This window comes from Lissotriton helveticus, chromosome 8 (genome assembly GCF_964261635.1).
Source record: "Lissotriton helveticus chromosome 8, aLisHel1.1, whole genome shotgun sequence".
Taxonomy (NCBI): domain Eukaryota; kingdom Metazoa; phylum Chordata; class Amphibia; order Caudata; family Salamandridae; genus Lissotriton; species Lissotriton helveticus.
Window position 1 is genome coordinate 302961946 of NC_136069.1, and position 25326 is coordinate 302987271.

Sequence of the window (25326 nt, forward strand, 5' to 3'; positions counted from 1 at the left end):
CTGGTTGTAACCGGCGTATGCACAGGACACCTTGTGTGCCCCGGGCATGTCTCATTCCTTTCAAGCCTACCCTACCCAATACACAAAATCCTGTCTGGGGTTGTCCAAGCCGCCCTCGCTGGAAGGACTCCCAGCAGCAGGAGGTCAGACTTGTGTCTGTGGTGGCAGCATCCATTTTGTGATGCCAAGGCTCGAGTTAACTTTAACCGGGGTTCTCAGTTACATACATGTTGTGTCCCTCTAGAAGGGTGAAATGCTACCCCCGTCGCCAGAATTGGCGAGGGGGTAGTATTCCAATTCGTATGACACCTTACTCGACATGTTTTGATAATGTTATTCCAGAGTTAGCATTTAACCGCGAGGATTATAATGCACTTAAGAGTATGTGGTATAGCGTTATCATGGAACAGCTATTAGGACTTGGTTCCGCAAGATGCAAACGGGCTCAGCTCATGCCAGAGCACCATCTCACATAATCCCAAGCACTCTGCCTTCAGGACTGATAAGGCCTTCCATAGGAGTGACTGATAGGAATCTATGTGTCCACTTTATGTTTAGATATAGGTAACTATATCTAAAGCAAAGGGTGATTACACCACCTTGCCCCAGCTGTCGTGCAGCCAGTTGTGTCTATTTAGATGGCCAGCCAGGGGTGGCACAATACGTGCTTCAGCCCCTGGTAGGCCCTGGGTACACCTATGCCCTGGATACCTAAGGTATACTGTACAGGGACTGATAAGGTGGCCCAGTACAAATTGGTAAATGCACCTAAGGTACATGGTTGTCAATTTAGAGAGAGAACAGCTAGGCTGTGGGTCTGATTAGGAGGCCCACAGCCAGGGAAAGTCGTAAACCAGTGAAGCAAAAAGCAAAAATCTGGGGTGACCATAGGATTGCAGACCCCACTCTCCTACATAACCCCCCCCCCAAACTTAGGGACATTAAACTAACCTTGACCAGGTGAGTCTTCCTGTTCTAAGTGGAAATACCTGGAGAGACCATCTGCATTGCCATGGTCAGTCCCTGGTCTGTGCTCCACTGTAAAGTCCATCCCCTGTAGGGAAATGGACCACCTAAGAAGTTTGGGGTTTTCACCCATCATCTGATTTAGCCATAAGAGGGGCTTATGGTCGGTCTGAATCTTGAAGTGAGTTCCAAACAAGTATGGCCTCAACTTCTTCAGGGCCCAACCTCTCTAAAGCTGACCAACGTTTCTCTCTAGGGGTCAGCCTTCTGCTTATAAAAGCAATGGGCTGGTCATGACCATCAATATTCAGTTGAGAAAGAACAGCTCCCACACCCAACTCAGATGCATCTGTTTGGACAATGAAGGTTTTGGAGTAGTCAGGACTCTTGAGAATAGGTGCAGTACACATGGCCTGCTTTAGGTCATCAAATGCCTTTTGACAGCTAACTGTCCACTGAACTTTCTTTGGCATTTTCTTGCTTGTCAGGTCATTAAGTGGTGTCACAATGGACCCATAATTCTTGACAAACTTCCTATTGTAACCAGACAGGCCCAAGAAAGCTCTTACCTGTGTCTGGGTGGTTGGAGGAGCCCAGTCCTTTATGGCCTGTATCTTGCTCGCCAATGGTTGAACCTGGCCTCCACCTACAAGGTGGCCCAGATACACAACCTGACTCTGCCCTATCTGGCACTTAGTAGCCTTGATAGTGAGGCCTGCCTTTTGCAGGGCCTCCAAAACTTTCCTCAGGTGGATCAGGTGATCCTCCCAGGTGGAGCAAAAGACAGCAATATCATCCAGATATGCTGCACAAAAGTCATCCAGCCCAGTGAGAACTTGGTTCACCAACCTTTGAAAAGTGGCAGGTGCATTTTTCAAACCAAAGGACATCACCACAAATTGGTAATGACCTCCTGGGGTAGGAAATGCAGTCTTGGCCTTGGCATCCTCAGCTAACCTGATCTGCCAATAACCAGCTGTTAGGTCAAATGTACTTAAGAAAGTTGCAGAAGCCAACTTGTCTATCAGTTCATCTGCCCTAGGTATTGGATGGGCATCTGTCTTAGTGACAGCATTGAGACCCCTGTAGTCTACACAAAACCTCATCTCTCTCTTACCATCCTGGGTGTGAGGCTTTGGTACTAGAACTACAGGACTAGCCCAAGGACTCTCTGAGGGTTCAATCACTCCCAATTCCAACATCTTTTGTACTTCTTGCTTTATGCAGTCCCTGACGTGGTCCGGTTGCCTGTTGATTTTACTCTTTATAGGCAGACTGTCTCCAGTGTCCACCTCATGTGTGCACCAGTTTGTCTGACTGGGGGTCAGAGAAAACATTTGTCTGAAGGATTGAAGAACCTGTCTACAATCCCCTTGTTTATGCTCAGAGAGGCTGTCAGAAAAGACTACACCATCTACTGACCCATCATCAGGGTTCTGAGTGAGCAGGTCTGGAAGAGGGTCACTCTCTTCCTCCTGCCCCTCATCTGTGGCCATGAGCAAGCCCATGTCCTCCCTGTCAACAAATGCTTTGAGCCTATTCACATGAAGTACTCTGTGAGGGCTCCTGGGAGTTCCCATGTCCACCAAGTAGGTGACTTCTCCCTTTTGCTCAATGATGGTATGGGGTCCAGACCATTTGTCCTGGAGAGCTGCTGGGGCCACTGGCTCCAACACCCACACCTTCTGTCCTGTATGATAAACAGTTAGGACAGCCTTTTGGTCATGCCAAGCTTTTTGAAGTTCTTGGCTGGCCTCAAGGTTTTTGGATGCCTTCTCCATGTACTCTGCCATCCTGGAGCGGAGACCAAGTACATAGTCCACTATGTCAAGCTTAGGCTTTTTGAGAGGTAACTCCCGTCCTTCAATTACAAGACATAGGGGTCCTCTTACAGGATGTCCAAACAAAAGCTCAAAAGGGCTGTAACCAACCCCCTTCTGTGGGACCTCTCTGTAAGCAAACAGAAGGCCGGGTAAAAGGATGTCCCATCTTCGCCTAAGCTTTTCAGGTAACCCGTTTATCATCCCTTTGAGGGTCTTCTTGAATCTCTCAACAAGCCCATTGCACTGTGGGTGATAGGGTGTGGTAAATTTGTAATTTACACCACACTCCTTCCACATTGCAGTCAAGTATCCGGACATGAAGTTTGCACCTCTGTCAGAGACAACCTCCTTAGGAATCCCCACTCTGGAGAAAACTCCAAGCAGTGCCCTGGCCACAACAGGAGCTGTAGTGGTCCTAAGGGGAATAGCTTCCGGATACCTGGTGGCATGATCCACTACCACCAGTATAAATGTGTGCCCAGATGCTGTTGAGGGGTCCATTGGTCCAACAATGTCAATCCCCACTCTTTCAAAGGGAACCCCCACCACAGGTAGTGGTATAAGGGGGCCTTTGTTGTGCCACCCGATTTGCCACTGGCTTGGCAGGTGACACATGAGCGACAAAACTCTTTAGTGTCCTCAGACATATGAGGCCAGTGAAAGTGTGGGGCAAGCCTGTCCCAAGTCTCTTTCTGGCCTAAGTGACCTGCAAGGGGAATCTCATGGGCTAAGGTGAGAAGGAAACCTCTAAGAGTCAAGGGGATGACCAGCCTCCTGGTAGCACCAGGTTTGGGGTCTCTGTGGTTCTGAAAATTCTGGACTCGAGAATAAAACTTCGTCGTAACATGACGAATTTAGTATCAAAAGACCGAGAATGACGAGTACACTATGTACAAGCATTTTCGGCATATTCGAGTGACGATTTCACCTCGAAATCGTCATTTTCGTTCTGAACCCTTGGCTTCCATTTTATGGACAGCAGCCATTTTGTGAGTTGCCCTTTACATAGGCTTATAATTCAGCTAGATTCGATTCCAAAGGACACGTGCACCTTAATTGACTTCCCTATGACCTGTGCAAGTTGGAACCATTGCCCCAGGCCGAACCTGTTTGGTCAGTTCCTCTCCCAGTGGCCGAACAAGATAGCATCAAGGCTCAACAGGCCATAAACCTTTTCATCGCACACACACCCTGCCGAATCTTGCTCACACCTGTCCCTGCTCTTTTCTCTCTCACTTGCTTTATGATGGGGAGGTGACCGTTTTTATTGGGGGTCCACTGATATCTGATGAGAATGTTGGGCCTTGCCGGGTAATTTGTTATGGCATGGACAAACTGAAATATGGGCTTGTAATCATGACTCTGCTTTTTATTTGTAGTGGACACATGAGAACAGAATACTGAAATGTGGAGAATGTTTGCCTGAAGCACAATATTTTGTATAAAAAGAGAAGCCTGACTTTGTAAGATTGAGCAGTCTCCTGAGAATATACTTCCCGTGTGTTGTACTTCTAGGACCTGTTACTTGGTTGCAGCCAATAAAATCGATCCTTGACTTCACCTAGAAGACTCTGAGTTTCTGTGATCTGAATCAGGAAAGGACTCGAGGTCTTTGGGTGTGTTCCCTGACACCACTGGGTTACCGGTTCGGTACCGGTTCTGAAAAACCCAGTACCTAATCTTTTGCCTCAGAGTATAGGAGTCCATCATCCCAATATACCTTATGGGCACCTGTAGCATTCCCTGCAGCCTCAGCAGCAGCCTGCTGTCTGAGGGCTTCAGGGGAGGAACAGTCTAACTGGGCCTGTCTCAAGTCTGCCCTGGAAGGTCCCCCTGTCCCAAGGAACTCAACCTGTTCAGGTTCAAGCTCTTCTAGGACAGTTCCTTCTGGGGTCTTGGGATCAGCCTCCTGAGAGGGCTGATCCTCAACCTGAGGCAGGGGGGGAAGGCTCAGCCTTACCCCTACTGCTCTTTCCCTTGGATAGTGTATGGTCCATTCTTCCAGGATCCAGCACTAGTTCAGCTGGGCATTTCTTGGCCTGTGACCTGGTCACAGCAAGGACATGTGAGGAGAGACCTAGCATTTCTACATGAGTCCTGTACTCCACATCTTACCACTGGGAGGATTCCAAATCATTGCCCAACAGACAATCTACTGGGAGGTCTGAACTAACTACAACCCTTTTGAGGCCAGTTACCCCTCCCCAGGAGAAATTAACAACTGCCATACTGTGATTGGTAGGGACATTGCTAGCATTGGTCACTAGGTAGTCTGTACATAGCATGATCTGGTCAGGGTCCACAAATGTTGGTGTCACCATAGTGACACTGGCACAAGTGTCTCTGTAGGCCTGAGCCATCTTTCCATTTATCAAAGGCGTTTGTCTGTATTTGCCCAGAGTACTAGGACTTACAGTAGGGGTCATACCCATGTCCCCAGTACAAACAAGAACTGCCTGAGTAGGGATTCTAACTAAGTCAGAACCCACCTCAGCTCCCAGGGTTAACCCAACTATAGCCTTGGGAGGTACACTACCACTAGTAACTGCACTAGGGGGTGCAGGTGTCTTAAGGACAGTAGTGGTAGCAGTTTGGCCTTTCTTGGTGCACTCACTAAACCAGTGAGTCTTACTTGTACAGTATTAGCACCATGGTTTCTTTGGACCATCATTCTTCTTCTTTTGGGAAGTTTGGGACCCACCCTCCTTAGGTTGTTGGGGCCCTGTTGAAGACTTCTGGTCACTTTGCTTATTCTCATTACCCTTCTGGTCTGCTTTCTTCTGGCCACCACCCTGGTTCTGCTGCTTGACCCTTGTCCAGACCCATCTGTCTGCCTTCTTTCCCAATTCTTGGGGAGAGGTCAGATCTGAGTCAATCAAGTGCTGATGCAACAACTGGTTCTGACAATTATTTAAGATTTGCTCTCTCATAATTAGATTATACAATCCTGTGTAATCAAAAACTTTACTTCCCAGTAACCAGCCCTCCAGAGCCTTAGTGGCACAATCAACAAAGTCAGTCCAATCTTGAGCCTGAGTTTTCTGGGTATCCCTGATCATTAACCTGTATTGTTCAGTGGTTAAGCCAAACCCATCAATCAGTGCAGTTTTCAAGACTTGGTAATCATTAGCATCCTCATCTCTAACAGTGAGGAGCTTGTCTCTACCTTTACCTTCAAAGGAGAGCCACAATATAGCTGCCCACTGACTCTGGGGTACCTGCTGTTCTTTGCAGGCCCTCTCCAAAGCAGTCATCCACTTGTGGATATCATCCCCTGTCTTATAGGTGGGCACTATTTTACTCAGGTGTCTATTATCAAAACTCCTGTCTTTATCCTCAGGGATATTTCTGCCACCAGTGGGGACTACCCCACTCAACTGTTGCTCTCTAGCAAAGGCAAGCTTCTCTTTGGCAAGGGCAAGTTCTTCCCTCTGGATCCTCAGATTAGCCTGCCTCATCCTTGCTTCATGTTCTCTCCTCTAAGGGAAAGTCATTCTCCTCTGAGCAGAGGCATGAGAGTTAACAGATCTATTGGAGTCCCTAGAATGAGATCTATCTCTCCTAACTCCAAAGTTAGGCCTGCTTAGGGTCAGTACTGGGGGTCCCCCAGATCCATCCCTATGTAGGTCTAAGTTGGCCCTTGTAAGTCTGCTGACTAACTCAGGACCTTTGTCTGGCTCATCCCCAGAGGTGTCCCCTTCTTCCTCCTCCTCCTCTACATTCTCTGTTTCAGGGAGGTCTGGATCACCAGGTGTACCTTCTAAGGGGGGCATGCTCCTATCTGTATTAGAGGGGTCTGTGTTAGCAGCCCTTCTGGCATCATATGTCTCTAAGAGACCTAACAGAAAAGGAGTGGTAGGGTTAGAACCCTGTTTCAATTTCCTGGAGGTACACAATTGTCTCATCTCCTGGAAACTGAGAGCTGCATATCTGGAAAGGAACTGTGGAGGGTCACTAACCACTAGGGGAGTCTCTGAAGACTCTCCATGGGTAGACATGCTTCTAGTGTGGTGTAAGTGATGCACCTACCTACACTATGGGTTTTCCTACTGATCACTTGCTAAGAGTTAACGTCAGGGTGTGCTAGGCCCTTTCTACTACAACAGCTGGTTTAGTAGAACTCAGAGTATTTCTAAACTTGTTATATGTACCTATAGAACCTTATCTGATCTTTCAAATGATATTTCAAGATTATACGTGGTAAAAACAACAGCAAGCTCAAATCCCAACCGCTGCACACCAATGTGAGAAGTTGGCCTTATATATGATGCTCACTAGTTCTAGTGATCACCTTGTATCAGTCCAAACAACCCTTATGGTGATTGGTTGTAAGTCAACCTTATAGACCAGCTATCCTAATGGTAGCATGGACAAAGCAGTCTTAGGCTAAACTCTTTTGGCATGTGAAGCCAGCTGTTTTACCACAATATAACCCCTTGAATACCAGATGAAAGGACACCACACAGGTTGTTATGAAAATAAACAGTATATGTATTAATAACAACACCTCTGAACTCTGTATGAGGTCAGAGGGCTAAGCACATGACAATCTCTTCTGAAAAATACGTTGCACCAAATCACAATGGTGCCCTAGGGGCACGACAAACCGTATACTAAGTAAGTGGAATGTGAAAGTCAATAGAAGGAATGGAGCTGTCCAGAGGCTGTAGGATCGTTGGGACCACGCTACCCCAACACTAGGTAAGTAATAGGAGGCCCACGGAACGCGTGTGCAGATTGTGAACTCACACGCGAGATGCGTAACAACGTCTATGGACAGTACAGTTCAAGAAAAAGGTGAGTACGGACAATCCTGACTAGGTAGGACTAAAACGACAGTGGAACTGGACACTTGGACAGTTAAACTACCCTTGAGCACCGAAATGCTCTCGTTACCTCACCCATGGGCTGCGGGTGCATAGGTGCGAAGTCGTGTCGGGTTCTCGCGTTGAAGTCTATGGAGCCTGAAAGAAAAGATGCTGCAGGCGACCAGGAGGAAGATGTCCGGTGCAATCCAAGGGTGGATTGGTGAAGGAGACCTGAAAGCAGAGGGGACAATGTTCACAGTCACTAGCCAGTGACTGGAGTGGAACCAGGAAGGAACCAGATGTCGTCGTCGCGATCAGTTGAAGAGTGGACGCTTGTCTCTGCAGCCACGTGGACCAGGAGGTGTCTTCTACTACCAGGATGGAGGCACGAGCTGTCCCACGCAGGCTCTCGCTGTTGGCGGTGTTGTATCCGGAATCGGTGTCAACAGGCCTTGGCAAAGGCATCCCACGCGGTGAGGAGGAAAAGCGTCTGGTGCGGACTAGGAGAGTCCGAGGTGCCCTCTTTTGGAAGGGAGCAAGGGCCAGTCTGGAGCAACCAGACCAGCAGCAAAGATTCAAAGGTTCCTCGTCTGGGAGGCCACTAGCCAGCCGGCAAGTGACCAGACAACGCGTCGAGCAGCAACAAAGCAGAAGCGCCCCACGCAGATCTCGTGGATGCTGGAGGGCGGATCTTCGGTGCAGGGGCTGCTTGGGGATGGGGCTTCTCAGTCCCCAAAGCACTTGGTCGAATTTACCTCGGGAGTTGTGCTGGAAGCGAAGTGCAGTTTCTTCCAAGAAGGCCGGTCCCACGTGTCTCGTCGCACCCATGGGTCTCAGCTTTGCTGCAGATGTGGGTTGAGGTCGGAGAGGTATGGGAATCCGGGTCTCGTCGGGCTCTGAAGTCTGGATCCTGGAAGGAAGACAACAAAGGGAAGCCGCTGGACGCTTGATGGTGCCTGCTTGTGCAGGGTGGACACTCCTTGCCCACAAGGGAGATTCTTCAGTCTTCTGTGGAGCAGAACGTCGAAGACCAGAGTTTCTTCTTGTTGAATTGTTCAGGATAATCTGATTTGGAATGGGACCTGCTCCTACCTTTATCCTGCTAAAGGGGGCTGCACTACTAACTAGGTCCCTCCCCTGGGTGGGACCAGGAAGGGGGGTGGCTACACCCCAATCCTTTGTCCGGCTTCCCGCCAGAGCTGGGGCAGGGATGCCCCAGCAACTGGTTGGAACCGGTGTATGCACAGGACACCTTGTGTGCCCCGGGCATGTCTCATTCCTTTCAAGCCTACCCTACCCAATACACAAAATCCTGTCTGGGGTGGTGCTAGCACCTCCCAAGGCAGGAAACCCTTTGTCCAAGCAGCCCTCGCTGGAAGGACTCCCAGCAGCAGGAGGTCAGACTTGTGTATGTGGTGGCAGCATCCACTTTGTGATGCCAAGGCTCGAGTTAACTTTAACCAGGGTTCTCAGTTACATACATGTTGTGTCCCTCTAGAAGGGTGAAATGCTACCCCCGTCGCCAGAATTGGCGAGGGGGTAGTATTCCAATTCGTATGACACCTTACTCGACATGTTTTGATAATGTTATACCAGAGTTAGCATTTAACCGCAAGGATTATAATGCACTTAAGAGTATATGGTATAGCGTTATCATGGAACAGCTATTAGGACTTGGTTCCGCAAGCTGCAAACGGGCTCAGCTCATGCCAGAGCACCATCTCACATAATTCCAAGCACTTTGCCTTCAGGACTGATAAGGCCTTCCATAGGAGTGACTGATAGGAATATATGTGTCCACTTTATGTTTAGATATAGGTAACTATATCTAAAGCAAAGGGTGATTACACCACCTTGCCCCAGCTGTCGTGCAGCCAATTGTGTCTATTTAGATGGCCAGCCAGTGGTGGCACAATACGTGCTTCAGCCCCTGGTAGGCCCTGGGTACACCTATGCCCTGGATACCTACGGTATACTGTACAGGGACTGATAAGGTGACCCAGTACCAATTGGTAAATGCACCTAAGGTACATGGTTTTCAATTTAGAGAGAGAACATCTAGGCTGTGGGTCTGATTAGCAGGCCCACAGCCAGGGAAAGTCGTAAACCAGTGAAGCAAAAAGCAAAAATCTGGGGTGACCATAGGATTGCAGACCCCACTCTCCTACATAACCCCCTCCCCCCCCCAAACTTAGGGACATTAAACTAACCTTGACCAGGTGAGTCTTCCTGTTCTAAGTGGAAATACCTGGAGAGACCATCTGCATTGCCATGGTCAGTCCCTGGTCTGTGCTCCACTGTAAAGTCCATCCCCTGTAGGGAAATGGACCACCTAAGAAGTTTGGGGTTTTCACCCTTCATCTGATTTAGCCATAAGAGGGGCTTATGGTCGGTCTGAATCTTGAAGTGAGTTCCAAACAAGTAGGGCCTCAACTTCTTCAGGGCCCAAACCACAGCAAAGGCCTCCCTCTCTATAGCTGACCAACGTTTCTCTCTAGGGGTCAGCCTTCTGCTTATAAAAGCAATGGGCCGGTCATGACCATCAATATTCAGTTGAGAAAGAACAACTCCCACACCCAACTCAGATGCATCTGTTTGGACAATGAAGGTTTTGGAGTAGTCAGGACTCTTGAGAATAGGCGCAGTACACATGGCCTGCTTTATGTCATCAAATGCCTTTTGACAGCTAACTGTCCACTGAACTTTCTTTGGCATTTTCTTGCTTGTCAGGTCATTAAGTGGTGTCACAATGGACCCATAATTCTTGACAAACTTCCTATAGTAACCAGACAGGCCCAAGAAAGCTCTGACCTGTGTCTGGGTGGTTGGAGGAGCCCAGTCCTTTATGGCCTGTATCTTGCTCGCCAATGGTTGAACCTGGCCTCCACCTACAAGGTGGCCCAGGTACACAACCTGACTCTGCCCTATCTGGCACTTAGTAGCCTTGATAGTGAGGCCTGCCTTTTGCAGGGCCTCCAAAACTTTCCTCAGGTGGATCAGGTGATCCTCCCAGGTGGAGCTAAAGACAGCAATATCATCCAGATATGCTGCACAAAAGTCATCTAGCCCAGTGAGAACTTGGTTCACCAACCTTTGAAAAGTGGCAGGTGCATTTTTCAAACCAAAGGGCATCACCACAAATTGGTAATGACCTCCTGGGGTAGAAAATGCTGTCTTGGCCTTGGCATCCTCAGCTAACCTGATCTGCCAATAACCAGCTGTTAGGTCAAATGTACTTAAGAAAGTTGCAGAAGCCAACTTGTCTATCAGTTCATCTGCCCTAGGTATTGGATGGGCATCTGTCTTAGTGACAGCATTGAGACCCCTGTAGTCTACACAAAACCTCATCTCTCTCTTACCATCCTGGGTGTGAGGCTTTGGTACTAGAACTACAGGACTAGCCCAAGGGCTCTCTGAGGGTTCAATGACTCCCAATTCCAACATCTTTTGTACTTCTTGCTTTATGCAGTCCCTGACGTGGTCAGGTTGCCTGTAGATTTTACTCTTTATAGGCAGACTGTCTATGCAGACTGTCTCCAGTGTCCACCTCATGTGTGCACCAGTTTGTCTGACTGGGGGTCAGAGAAAACATTTGTCTGAAGGATTGAAGAACCTGTCTACAATCCCCTTGTTGATGCTCAGAGAGGCTGTCAGAAAAGACTACACCATCATCAGGGTTCTGAGTGAGCAGGTCTGGGAGAGGGTCACTCTCTTCCTCCTGCCCCTCATCTGTGGCCATGAGCAAGCCCATGTCCTCCCTGTCAACAAATGCTTTGAGCCTATTCACATGAAGTACTCTGTGAGGGCCCCTGGGAGTTCCCATGTCCACCAAGTAGGTGACTTCTCCCTTTTGCTCAATGATGGTATGGGGTCCAGACCATTTGTCCTGGAGAGCTGCTGGGGCCACTGGCTCCAACACCCACACCTTCTGTCCTGTATGATAAACAGTTAGGACAGCCTTTTGGTCATGCCAAGCTTTTTGAAGTTCTTGGCTGGCCTCAAGGTTTTTGGATGCCTTCTCCATGTACTCTGCCATCCTGGAGCGGAGACCAAGTACATAGTCCACTATGTCAAGCTTAGGCTTTTTGAGAGGTAACTCCCGTCCTTTCTTTACAAGACATAGGGGTCCTCTTACAGGCTGTCCAAACAAATGCTCAAAAGGGCTGTAACCAACCCCCTTCTGTGGGACCTCTCTGTAAGCAAACAGAAGGCAGGGTAAAAGGATGTCCCATCTTCGCCTAAGCTTTTCAGGTAACCCTTTTATCATCCCTTTGAGGGTTTTGTTGAATCTCTCAACAAGCCCATTGCACTGTGGGTGATAGGGTGTGGTAAATTTGTAATTTACACCACACTCCTTCCACATTGCAGTCAAGTATCCTGACATGAAGTTTGCACCTCTGTCAGAGACAACCTCCTTAGGAAACCCCACTCTGGAGAAAACTCCAAGCAGTGCCCTGGCCACAACAGGAGCTGTAGTGGTCCTAAGGGGAATAGCTTCCGGATACCTGGTGGCATGATCCACTACCACCAGTATAAATCTGTGCCCAGATGCTGTTGGGGGGTCCATTGGTCCAACAATGTCAATCCCCACTCTTTCAAAGGGAACCCCCACCACAGGTAGTGGTATAAGGGGGGCCTTTGTTGTGCCACCTGATTTGCCACTGGCTTGGCAGGTGACACATGAGCGACAAAACTCTTTAGTGTCCTCAGACATATGAGGCCAGTGAAAGTGTGGGGCAAGCCTGTCCCAAGTCTCTTTCTGGCCTAAGTGACCTGCAAGGGGAATCATGGGCTAAGGTGAGAAGGAAACCTCTAAGAGTCAAGGGAATGCTAAGCCTCCTGGTAGCACCAGGTTTGGGGCCTCTTGCCTCAGAGTATAGGAGTCCATCATCCCAATATACCTTATGGGCACCTGTAGCATTCCCTGCAGCCTCAGCAGCAGCCTGCTGTCTGAGGGGTTCAAGGGAGGAACAGTCTAACTGGGCCTGTCTCAAGTCTGCCCTGGAAGGCCCCCCTGTCCCAAGAAACTCAACCTGTTCAGGTTCAAGCTCTTCTAGGACAGTTCCTTCTGGGGTCTTGGGATCAGCCTCCTGAGAGGGCTGATCCTCAACCTGAGGCAGGGGGGAAGGCTCAGCCTTAGCCCTACTGCTCTTTCCCTTGAATAGTGTCTGGTCCATTCTTCCAGGATCCAGCACTAGTTCAGCTGGGCATTTCTTGGCCTGTGACCTGGTCACAGCAAGGACATGTGAGGAGAGACCTAGCATTTCTACATGAATCCTGTACTCCACATGTTACCACTGGGAGGATTCCAAATCATTGCCCAACAGACAATCTACTGGGAGGTCTGAACTAACTACAACCCTTTTGAGGGCAGTTACCCCTCCCCAGGAGAAATTAACAACTGCCATACTGTGATTGGTAGTGACATTGCTAGCATTGATCACTAGGTAGTCTGTACCTAGCATGATCTAGTCAGGGTCCACAAATGTTGGTGTCACCATAGTGACACTGGCACAAGTGTCTCTGTAGGCCTGAGCCATCTTTCCATTTATCAAAGGCGTTTGTCTGTATTTGCCCAGAGTACTAGGACTTACAGTAGGGGTCATACCCATGTCCCCAGTACAAACAAGAACTGCCTGAGTAGGGATTCTAACTAAGTAAGAACCCACCTCAGTTCCCAGGGTTAACCCAACTATAGCCTTTGGAGGTACACTACCACTACTAACTGCACTAGGGGGTGCAGGTGTCTTAGGGACAGTAGTGGTAGGAGTTTGGCCTTTCTTGGTGCACTCACTAAACCAGTGAGTCTTACTTTTACAGTATTGGCACAATGGTTTCTTTGGACCATCATTATTCTTCTTTTGGGAAGTTTGGGACCCACCCTCCTTAGGTTGTTGGGGCCCTGTTGAAGACTTCTGGTCATTTTGCTTATTCTCATTACCCTTCTGGTCTGCTTTCTCCTGGCCACCACCCTGGTTCTGCTGCTTGACCCTTGTCCTGACCCATCTGTCTGCCTTCTTTCCCAATTCTTGGGGAGAGGTCAGATCTGAGTCAATCAAGTGCTGATGCAACAACTGGTTCTGACAATTATTTAAGATTTGCTCTCTCATAATTAGATTAAACAATCCTGTGTAATCAGTAACTTTACTTCCCAGTAACCAGCCCTCCAGAGCCTTAGTGGCACAATCAACAAAGTCAGTCCAATCTTGAGCCTGAGTTTTCTGGGTATCCCTGAACATTAACCTGTATTGTTCAGTGGTTAAGCAAAACCCATCAATCAGTGCAGTTTTCAAGACTTGGTAATCATTAGCATCCTCATCTCTAACAGTGAGGAGCTTGTCTCTACCTTTACCTTCAAAGGAGAGCCACAATATAGCTGCCCACTGACTCTGGAATACCTGCTGTACTTTGCAGGCCCTCTCCAAAGCAGTCATCCACTTGTGGATATCATCCTCTGTCTTATAGGGGGACACTATTTTACTCAGGTGTCTATTATCAAAACTCCTGTCTTTATCCTTAGGGATATTGCTGCCACCAGTGGGGGCTGCCCCACTCAACTGTTGCTCTCTAGCAAAGGCAAGCTTCTCTTTGGCAAGGGCAAAGATCCTCAGATTAGCCTGTCTCATCCTTGCTACATGTTCTCTCCTCTGAGGGGAAGTCATTCTCCTCTGAGCAGAGGCATGAGAGTGCACAGAACTATTGGAGTCCCTAGAATGAGATCTATCTCTCCTAACTCCAAAGTTAGGCCTGCTTAGGGTCAGTACTGGGGGTCCCCCCAGATCCTTCCCTATGTAGGTCTAAGTTGGCCCTTGTAAGTCTGCTGACTAACTCAGGACCTTTGTCTGCCTCATCCCCAGAGGTGTCCCCTTCTTCCTCCTCCTCCTCTACATTCTCTGTTTCAGGGAGGTCTGGATCAACAGGTGTACCTTCTAAGGGGGCATGCTCTTATCTGGATTAGAGGGGTCTGTGTTAGCAGCCCTTCTGGCATCATATGTCTCTAAGAGACCTAACAGAAAAGGAGTGCTAGGGTTAGAACCCTGTTTCAATTTCCTGGAGGTACACAATTGTCTCATCTCCTGGAAACTGAGAGCTGCATATCTGGAAAGGACCTGTGGAGGGTCACTAACCACTAGGGGAGTCTCTGAAGACTCTCCATGGGTAGACATGTTTCTAGTGTGGTGTAAGTGATGCACCTACCTACACTATGGGTTTTCCTACTGATCCCTTGCTAAGAGTTGTAGTCAGGGTGTGCTAGGCCCTTTCTACTACAACAGCTGGTTTAGTAGAACTCAGAGTATTTCTAAGCTTGTTATATGTACCTATAGTACCTTATGTGATCTTTCAAATGATATTTCAAGATTATACGTGGTAAAAACAACAGCAAGCTCAAATCCCAACCGCTGCACACCAATGTGCGAAGTTGGCCTGATATATGATGCTCACTAGTTCTAGTGATCACCTTGTATCAGTCCAAACAACCCTTATGGTGATTGGTTGTAAGTCAACCTTATAGACCAGCTATCCTAATGGTAGCATGGACAAAGCAGTCTTAGGCTAAACTCTTTTGGCATGTGATGCCAGCTGTTTTACCACAATATAACCCCTTGAATACCAGATGAAAGGACACCACACAGGTTGTTATGAAAATAAACAGTATATTTATTAATAACAACACCTCTGAACTCTTTATGAGGTCAGAGGGCTAAGCACATGACAATCTCTTCTGAAAAATAAGTTAAGTTGCACAAAATCACAATGGTGCCCTAGGGGCACGACAAACCATATACTAAGTAAGTGGAATGTGAAAGTCAATAGAAGGAATGGAGCTGCCCAGAGGCTGTAGGATCGTTGGGACCACGCTACCCCAACACTAGGTAAGTAATAGGAGGCCCACGGAACGCATGTGCAGAGTGTGAACTCACACGCGAGATGCGTAACAACGTCTATGGACAGTACAGTTCAAGAAAAAGGTGAGTACGGACAATCCTGACTAGGTAGGACTAAAACGACTGTGGAACTGGACACTTGGACAGTTAAACTACCCTTGAGCACCAAAATGCTCTCGTTACCTCACCCACGGGCTGCGGGTGCATAGGTGCGAAGTCGTGTCGGGTTCTCGCGCTGAAGTCTATGGAGCCTGAAAGAAAAGATGCTGCAGGCGACCAGGAGGAAGATGTCCGGTACAATCCAAGGGTGGATTGGTGAAGAAGGAGACCTGAAAGCAGAGGGGACAATGTTCACAGTCACTAGCCAGTGACTGGAGTGGAGCCAGGAAGGAACCAGATGTCGTCGTCGCGATCAGGTGAAGAGTGGACGCTTGACTCTGCAGCCATGTGGACCAGGAGGTGTCTTCGACGACCAGGATGGAGGCACGAGCTGTCCCACGCATGCTCTCGCTGTCGGCGGTGTTGGATCTGGAATCGGTGTCAACAGGCCTTGGCAAAGGCAACCCACGCGGTGAGGAGGAAAAGCGTCTGGTGCGGACTAGTAGAGTCCGAGGTGCCCCTCTTTTGGAAGGGAGCAAGGGCCAGTCTGGAGCAACCAGACTAGCAGCAAAGATTCATCGTCAGGGAGGCCACTAGCCAGCCGGCAAGTGACCAGACAACGCGTCGAGCAGCAACAAAGCAGAAGGGCCCCACGCAGATCTCGTGGATGCTGGAGGGCGGATTTTCGGTGCAGGGGCTGCTCGGGGATGGGGCTTCTCAGTCCCCAAAGCACTTGGTCGAGTTTACCTCGGGAGTCGTGCTGGAAGCGAAGTGCAGTTTCTTCCAAGATGGCCGGTCCCACGTGTCTCGTCGCACCCACGGGTCTCAGCTTTGCTGCAGATGTGGGTTGAGGTCGGAGAGGTCTGGGAATCCGGGTCTCGTCGGGCTCTGAAGTCTGAATCCTGGAAGGAAGACGACAAAGGGAAGCCGCTGGACGCTTGATGGTGCCTGCTTGTGCAGGGTGGACACTCCTTGCCCACAAGGGAGATTCTTCAGTCTTCTGTGGAGCAGAACATTGAAGGCCAGAGTTTCTTCTTGTTGAATAGTTCAGGATAATCTGATTTGGAATGGGAGCAGCTCCTACCTTTATCCTGCTAAAGGGGGCTGCACTACTAACTAGGTCCCTCCCCTGGGTGGGACCAGGAAGGGGGGTGGCTACACCCCAATCCTTTGTCTGGCTTCCCGCCAGAGCTGGGGCAGGGATGCCCCAGCAACTGGTTGGAACCGGTGTATGCACAGGACACCTTGTGTGCCCCGGGCATGTCTCATTCCTTTCAAGCCTACCCTACCCAATACACAAAATCCTGTCTGGGGTGGTGCTAGCACCTCCCAAGGCAGGAAACGCTTTGTCCAAGCCGCCTCGCTGGAAGGACTCCCAGCAGCAGGAGGTCAGACTTGTGTTTGTGGTGGCAGCATCCATTTTGTGATGCCAAGGCTCGAGTTAACTTTAACCGGGGTTCTCAGTTACATACATGTCGTTTCCCTCTAGAAGGGTGGAATGCTACCCCCGTCGCCGGAATTGGCGAGGGGGTAGTGTTCCAATTCGTATGACACCTTACTCGACATGTTTTGATAATGTTATACCAGAGTTAGCATTTAACCGCGAGGATTATAATGCACTTAAGAGTATATGGTATAGCGTTATCATGGAACAGCTATTAGGACTTGGTTCCGCAAGCTGCAAACGGGCTCAGCTCATGCCAGAGCACCATCTCACATAATTCCAAGCACTCTGCCTTCAGGACTGATAAGGCCTTCCGTAGGAGTGACTGATAGGAATATATGTGTCCACTTTATGTTTAGATATAGGTAACTATATCTAAAGCAAAGGGTGATTACACCACCTTGCCCCAGCTGTCGTGCAGCCAGTTGTGTCTATTTAGATGGCCAGCCAGGGGTGGCAAAATACGTGCTTCAGCCCTGGTAGGCCCTGGGTACACCTATGCCCTGGATACCTAAGGTATACTGTACAGGGACTGATAAGGTGGCCCAGTACCAATTGGTAAATGCACCTAAGGTACATGGTTGTCAATTTAGAGAGAGAACAGCTAGGCTGTGGGTCTGATTAGCAGGCCCACAGCCAGGGAAAATCGTAAACCAGTGAAGCAAAAAGCAAAAATTGGGGGTGACCATAGGATTGCAGACCCCACTCTCCTAAAGCAGGCATCCGTGGTTACGCATCTCTGGTTTTAAGAACGAAGTGCAATCCACAATCCTCAACCAACCAGTTAACCCAGATTTCCTGTTTGGTCCAGCAGTAGACTCAATCTTAGACAAAATGAAAAAAGATACTGAAACTGCTAAGTCTGTGGGCGCACTTCAGTTTCAACAACACTGAGGTTCCTTACGTCGCTCCTCCTACAGAGGCTCTGCAAGAGGCAACACATCACAGGCTTCCTCTACATTCAAAAGTAACACCCAGAGTACCCTTAATAAAGGCTCCAACAAAGGGGGTTATAGGGGAAACAATAACAAGGGCAGGGGACGTGGAGGCAATAACACCAGAGCCTCCACTGCCACCAAACAGTGACTTTATCACACTCCCTCCGGACCACCCAACACCGGTCGGAGGCAGAATAAATCAATTCCTACCAGTCTGGAATGTCATTACCACAGACAGGTGGGTGAGACAAATTATCCAGTATGGTTACTTCCTGGAACTCACTTCCAACATACCACCCATACATCGTCCTATGTCCAAAGAACACATCACACTGTTACAACAAGAGGTCGCGTCCATGCTAGAAAAGAGAGCCATACAGCCAGTCCCTCTTCAACATCAAGGGACAGGAGTATACTCTCTATACTTCCTAATTCCCAAGAAGGATGGGTCCCTCATACCCCTTCTAGACCTCAGACCGCTAAATCAATACATACTCTCAGAGCGTTTCCATATGATTACTCTACAGCAAGTACTCCAGTCAAACGACTTCCTTGCTACATTAGACCTCAAAGACGCATACTTTCACATACCTATACATCCAGCTCACAGACAATACCTCAGGTTAACAATAGAAGGGCAACATTATCAATTCAAAGTTCTCCCCTTCAGGGTAACTACGGCCCCAAGAGTTTTCACAAAATGCCTAGCAGTTGTAGCAGCACACCTCAGAAGGCAACACATCCACGTGTTTCCATACCTCGACGACTGGCTAATAAAGGACAACTCGTGCGCGCAGTGTGCAAGCCATACGTCTCAAACACTCCAGCTGCTGCACAGTCTGGGGTTTTCCATAAATTACCCAAAATCACATCTACAGCCCTCTCACATACAGCAATATCTGGGAGCCACAATAGATACCTCAGTAGCAAAAGCATATCCAAATCTAGCCAGGATAGCCAATATGCTGACTCTCATTCAAAAGTTTCAGCCACAACACTCCTTACCAGCTCGAGTGTTCATGCAGCTCATAGGCATGATGGCCTCCTGTATATTCATTGCCCCTCATTCCCGCTTTCAAATGCGTCCACTGCAAGAATGCCTAGCAAGGCAGTGGAACCAAGCTCAAGGACAATTATAAGACCTAGTGTTGGTGGACAGTCGCTCTTACAACTCTCTGCAGTGGTGGTACCCACAAAACCTTTCCAAGGGGCGACTGTTCCAGGAGCCAGTTCCAGAAGTAGTACTAACAGCGGACGCATCACTGACAGGTTGGGGAACCCACCTACTTCAATTCACAGTTCAAAGGCTCTGGACAATTAAACAAAAAACACTGCACATCAACCACTTAGAGTTGCTCGCAGTATTTCTAGCACTGAAAGCTTTCCAGAAGTACTTGTACAACAAGAATGTGTTGATCCGGACGGACAAAATGACTGCCATATATTACATACAAAAGCAGGGAGGGACACACTCTCCACAGCTATCTCTCCTAGCACTGAGCGTATATAGGTGGGCAATTCCCAAAAATATCTTTTTCCTAGAAGAACACCTACCGGGGAAAGACAATCCAGTAGCAGATCTGCTAAGCAGGCACAGCTAACAGCTACACGAATGGGAGATTCACCCTCAGGTTCTCAAGCCATTCTTTCAGCAATGGGGGCATCCAGAGATAGACCTGTTTGCCACAAACGAAAACTCAAAATGCCAGTACTTTGCCGCCAGGTTCCCACATCCGTTGTCACAGGGCAATGCGATATGCATGAACTGGTCAGGCTGATTTGCGTACGCTTTTCCACCAGCCCCACTGATTCCGCTGGTGGCATGCAAACTACGACAGCAGTCACTCACAATGATCCTGGTTGCTCCCACATGGGCAAGACAACCATGGTACACAATGTTCCTAGAACTTTCAGTAGTTCCCCACCAAAGACTGCGCCCCTCGCCACATCTTTTAACTCAGAACCATGGAGAAATCAGGCACCCAGATCCCAATCAGATGAACCTAGCGATCTGGCTCCTGAAGTCTTAAAGTTTGGGTACCTTAATTTGCCTCCTGATTGCATGAACATTATCAAGGAGGCAAGACGTCCAACTACTAGAGCATGCTAAGCAGCCAAATGGAAGAGATTTGTTATTTATTGCAAAAATAACCAAATCAACCCATTAGATGCTTCCATCCAAAACATTATCTGTTACCTATTGCATCTTCAAAGATGCAATTTGGCATACTCTTCTATAAGGTTACATCTTGCTGCTATTGCAGCTTACCTCCAAACTAGACAACACATGTCTTTGTTTAAAGTACCCCCAATCAAAGCTTTTATGGAAGGACTTAAAATGATAATCCCTCCAAAGCACCCACCTTCACCAGTCTGGAACTTAAATATAGTACTTACCAAACTTATGGGACCTCCGTTTGAACCACTACATTCATGTGAATTACAATTTCTAACTTGGAAAGTGGCATTTTTGATTGCCATTATCTCCCTTAGGAGAGTAAGTGAGCTACAAGCATTAACCATTCAAGAACCTTTCATGCAAATACATAACAATAAGGTAGTGCTTCGTACTAACCCTAAGTTTATGCCAAAAATAATATCCACTTTCCATATCAATCAGTCCATAGAATTGCCAGTTTTCTTCCAAAACCCGCAGTCAGTGGCTGAGAGAGCCCTACACACACTAGATGTAAGAAGGGCTCTGCTATATTACGTTGACAGAACCAAATCATTCAGGAAAACAAAGCAACCATTTGTTGCTTTTGCACCACAACATAAAGGGAATCCCATCTCAAAATCAGGAATAGCCAGATGGATAGTTAAATGCATTCAGATATGCTACCAAAAAGCTAAACGCACTCTAACAGTTCCCCCAAAAGCACATTCAATGCGTAAAATGGGGGCATCCATGGCATTCCTGGGAAACATTCCCCTAGAAGAGATATGTAAGGCAGCTACGTGGTCTACCATACACACTTTCACTAAACACTACTGTGTAGATGTGCAATCAAAGCTGCAAGCTGCTGTAGGCCAGGCTGTCCTTAAAACTATTTTCCAAACTGCTGCAGCTGGTACAGATGACCACCGCTAGAGGAGATACTGCTATACAGTCTATGCACAGATATAAATTCAGCAGCCCACATACCTCGAAGGGAATATGCTACTTACCAGTATGCATCTGTTCTTGGCATGTAGGGCTGCTGACATTCATATTGCCCACCCTCCTCCCCGGTGCCTGTCACAGCTGCAGTACTTTTCTGCATACATTTACATGGACATCTCTTACTTTTCTATACTCCATCTTTACCACAATGGCGAAAAACAATCTGAGGATGGAGAAGATGCCCATGCGCACTGTAGTCCAGGGGAGGAGTCACCTATCTCGTGATACTTCGAAGACTCTTCCAGGACAACAAGGTGCAATCATTCGGACCCAACACTAGGCGGCGATCTATGCACAGATATTAATGTCAGCAGCCCTACATGCTAAGAACAGATGCATACTGGTAAGTAGCATATTACATATATATTCATTTATTTGTTATATTTTTATATAATTTTAAAATTATAAAATACATAAAATTATTAGTTTAGTAATTGTCTTAAAGTATATATATATATATATATATAAATTATTATATATGTGTGTTGAACTTTTTAAAATTAAGTTTATTTGTTATATTTGTTAAAGTGTATATTAAGCCGTTTGCTGCTGCCGCCGGCCAGCGGCCGTCGCAAGCACTACCTTCGTAGTGCTACGCACGTCCATTGGCCGACGCGGCCCGAATTTATGCCACGGTTAATGGGTTATTTCTAATTTATTTTTTAATTAATGTTATCAAATATATTTAATATGTATTATTTTATATCTACATATAAAAAATTCTATTTTTTACAACTATATTAATGAAATCAATCTTTTTTCGATATTTTTGTACTTACCTTTATAAATATAAGATGTCAATATTTTTGAAATCGCTATTTATAACTCGATATTATGGTATGGGGATATTTTAGGTGGTAATATTCTGTCAGTGAACCCTCAGTAACACATTAACTGATTTGGAAATGTTTCAACCATCAGAAAGTATGACTTTGTGCTCCACATATATGTGAACATCCCTTTGGAACCCATGCACTGCAAGGCACCTTTCTCCCATGCAAACCTGAGGATTCTATCCATTTAGCTAAAGTTTAAGAGCTTTGCTATTATTGGCTTCAGTGGCCTACCAGTAGTTGGATGAGCTTTAAGCAACCTGTGTGTCCTCTCAACGGAAAAGGGGTAGCCTTTTAACACTATTCCCTGACAACTTTTTTTTTTTTAAACATTTTATTTGTCAAGGGTCACATACATTGCAGGCCCCTGTACTCCAGAGGTTGCTGCATATATCTAGTACACGTTCAAATGACTTTGACTTTTATGCGCAATCAACAAACCAGGTTATAACAACCCCCCGACCCCCCAGATTGCTTCCATGCCACACACAGCCATCTGTATCATCACTGCACACCCAGAAATCACAGTCTCTCTGAATCTCCCCTCCCTGCTCCTGTCCAGCCGTGAGGGATGTACCCGTATCAGATTGGCAAGCTTGCCTCCACCTCCCGTGACAGATCCAGGTCTAACCCCCGATAATCCGCCCACCTGTGCCATATCCTATAGTTCTTACGCGGCACCCCCTGGCCAGGAAGACCGGCTGTTCAAGCCCCATGGAGAAGTCCAGCCCGTTTTTCCAAGCTGCCACAGATGGGGCCCTGGGCTCCTTCCAAGCCCTAGCAATGTCCCTCTTCGCTGGTGTGAGGCCTAACAGCAGAAGTTGTCGTTTGTAGCAGTTACCCCCCATTTCCTCCATGACATGCAGCAAGGCCAGACACGGTGTGAAGGGGAGCTCCCAGCCCAATACCACCGACAAGCAGGAGAATACTCCTCTCCAAAATCTATGCAATGTTAGGCAATCCCAGACCATGTGGAGGGGAGTACCCTCCTTCCGTTGACAGGGAAGGCGCTCAGGCGACGCAATTAGTCCTGCCTTCCACAGACGTTGTCTGGTAAAGTACACCCTATGGAGGTATTTAAACTCGCTAGAGCCTCGACCCAGTCCTCTTCCTCTAGCTCCCCTATATCTGCCTCCCATACAAGTCTGAGCCGCTGTAGATCGGGAGAACAGTGGAGAACCAAAGTTTGGTAGATGCGGGAGATCTTGCGGTCCGGAAGCTCCCCCATGAAGAACCTTGCCTCAATAGGGCCAAAGTCTGGGAGTGACTCCAGGCCAGGGGCAAGGGCATGTCTAAACTGTAAATAGCGGAAGAATTGGGTCCGCGGCATATCGTACTCCTCCTGTAGGTCCTTAAAGGAATTAAGGGTTAAATCCTTCATAACATCACCCAGGACCGAGATGCCTATTGCGTCCCACCCCCTGAATCCTTCAAGTGCCGCCAGCTGAGGTCGACGTCCATTGTCCCAAAGGGGAGTCTCAAGAGTTAATATTCCACCACCCCATCCTGCGCAGTGTCTGTCTCTAAATGTAAAAAACTTCCCGTGTGACTGGTGGCAGAGACCTTCGAAGTGGTGCGGAGTGCAACAGGGTGTGCAACGAGTGGTGTCCCATAAGCCGCCTCTCGACCGCGAATGCCGGGTCCCCTCTGTCCCCGTACCACCACTCATTGAGAACCAGTAGATGAGCTGGACCCAAGACTCACAATCCAGTATTAGCTGAAAGAAACAGTTAGTTATAGATTCCTTACCTTAGGATATTCCCCAGGCGTCAGACTGGATCTGGAAAGTCTTCCTCAGCTGTACCCCTGCGTGTCAGTAGGTGGCGTCGGTCGACTCAGTCGTCGTGGTCGCCGCAATGACGTTGCGGAGGTTACTTAGATGCCGCCCTTATGCGCTGACATCAGTTCTTTCTTTTTCCACACCAGCAAGCGCAGATCCGGAGAGAGCGGTAGCCCAAGTCATTTTTTTACTGAGTTGTTGCGACTTTTGACGATTTCTTTTTCGAGTCTTCATCGACTCCTGGTGCACGAGGGATGCCCGGTTTCAAGGCCTGCGGTTCCTGCACCTGACTGATGTCGGTAACGAATCCGCACTGCGTGTGCCTCTTCTGCCTGGAGCGTGACCACAACCCTAAGTCGTGCTCCAAACCATGGCCCTCAAGTCTTTGTGGGAGCGGCCCCAAAAGCTCCTTGAGGTCCGGCAGTCGGCTCCGCGTCACTCAAGGTCCCGGTTGTGAGGGAGGTTGTGGGACCGATCGCGGGGCCATCACCACCATTCATCATCCAAGTCTTCGCACTCAGGGTCAGGTAAGTCGAAGCACCGTAAGAAGTTGAAGAAGCATTGTCGCTCTTCGACTTACCCTCGTCCGTCGGCCGATGCGACAAAGGGTGCGGGTGGTGCGTCGACTTTGGCCTTCCCGGGACTGGGAGAGACCCCTGCCCAGCTTCGTCAATTTTACGAAGCGATGCATGCCTCACTCCGCCGGCGCGCCTTCGAGCCCGCAGACTTGGTTGAGGGCCCTAGGCCTTCGATGCCGGTGGCTCCAGCCCCACAGGTCCCCCTTGGATCCAGGCCTGGATCCGGATCGGCACCGGTTAACCTCGTGACACCTCCACCGGCGCCGCTACCACCGGCACCACGACCCCAGCCGGCGTCGACCCCAGCTTCCATCCCGGTGTGGAACCGGAGCCGGACCATGGTGGATCCGGCGCCGATGGGTACTTTTGTGCCTGTGTTCCACCCTGGCCATTTTCAGCTGGATTAGCAGCTAGAGGAGGGTGAGGAAGACTGGGAGGGGTCTGATGAACCTTTAACTGCCTAGCTAGAGTGTGAGTCGGACTGGAGGGAGGAACTGGGGGATGACAGTGGTCTGGATACCTCCCCAGACCTAGGCATGTTGTCTCCTCCTACCGTGGCTACAGAGGAGGGAGCGTCATACGCAGTGGTGTTGCGTAGAGCGGTCGAGGCTCAAACCCACGAGCTTCCTATGGTGGCATTCAGGACTAACCTCCTGACAGAGGTGCTACAGCCGGCAGCGAGCTCTTCGAAGCACCTGCTGCCATTCAACCAAGCCCTTATGGACATCATTTTAGGCACCTGGTCCAGGCCCAAAACAGGGCCTCCTGTGGATTGGATGGTTGCCCAACGCCACCGCCCGGCCCCAGGCGACCGCACTTTCCTCTCCCAACACACTACTCCTGAGAGCTTGGTGGTCCAAGCCTCAACGTCCAAGGGCGCCTTCCCCACAGCTCCACCTGTTAGGGAATCCAAGAAGCTGGACCAACTTGGGAAGAAGATGTTTTCTTCCTCCAGCTTGGGACTGCGGTCGGTAAACACTGCATGTCTGTTGGGCCGTTATTGCCACT

General features: G+C 48.6%; 1 protein-coding gene across 4 annotated transcripts in view; it reads left to right on the plus strand.

The window, feature by feature from the left end:
* The window catches only part of PARP4 (poly(ADP-ribose) polymerase family member 4), a 2216130-nt gene that overhangs the window by 1839588 nt on the left and 351216 nt on the right, over positions 1-25326 (plus strand). The gene's annotated exons all lie outside the window — the stretch shown is intronic.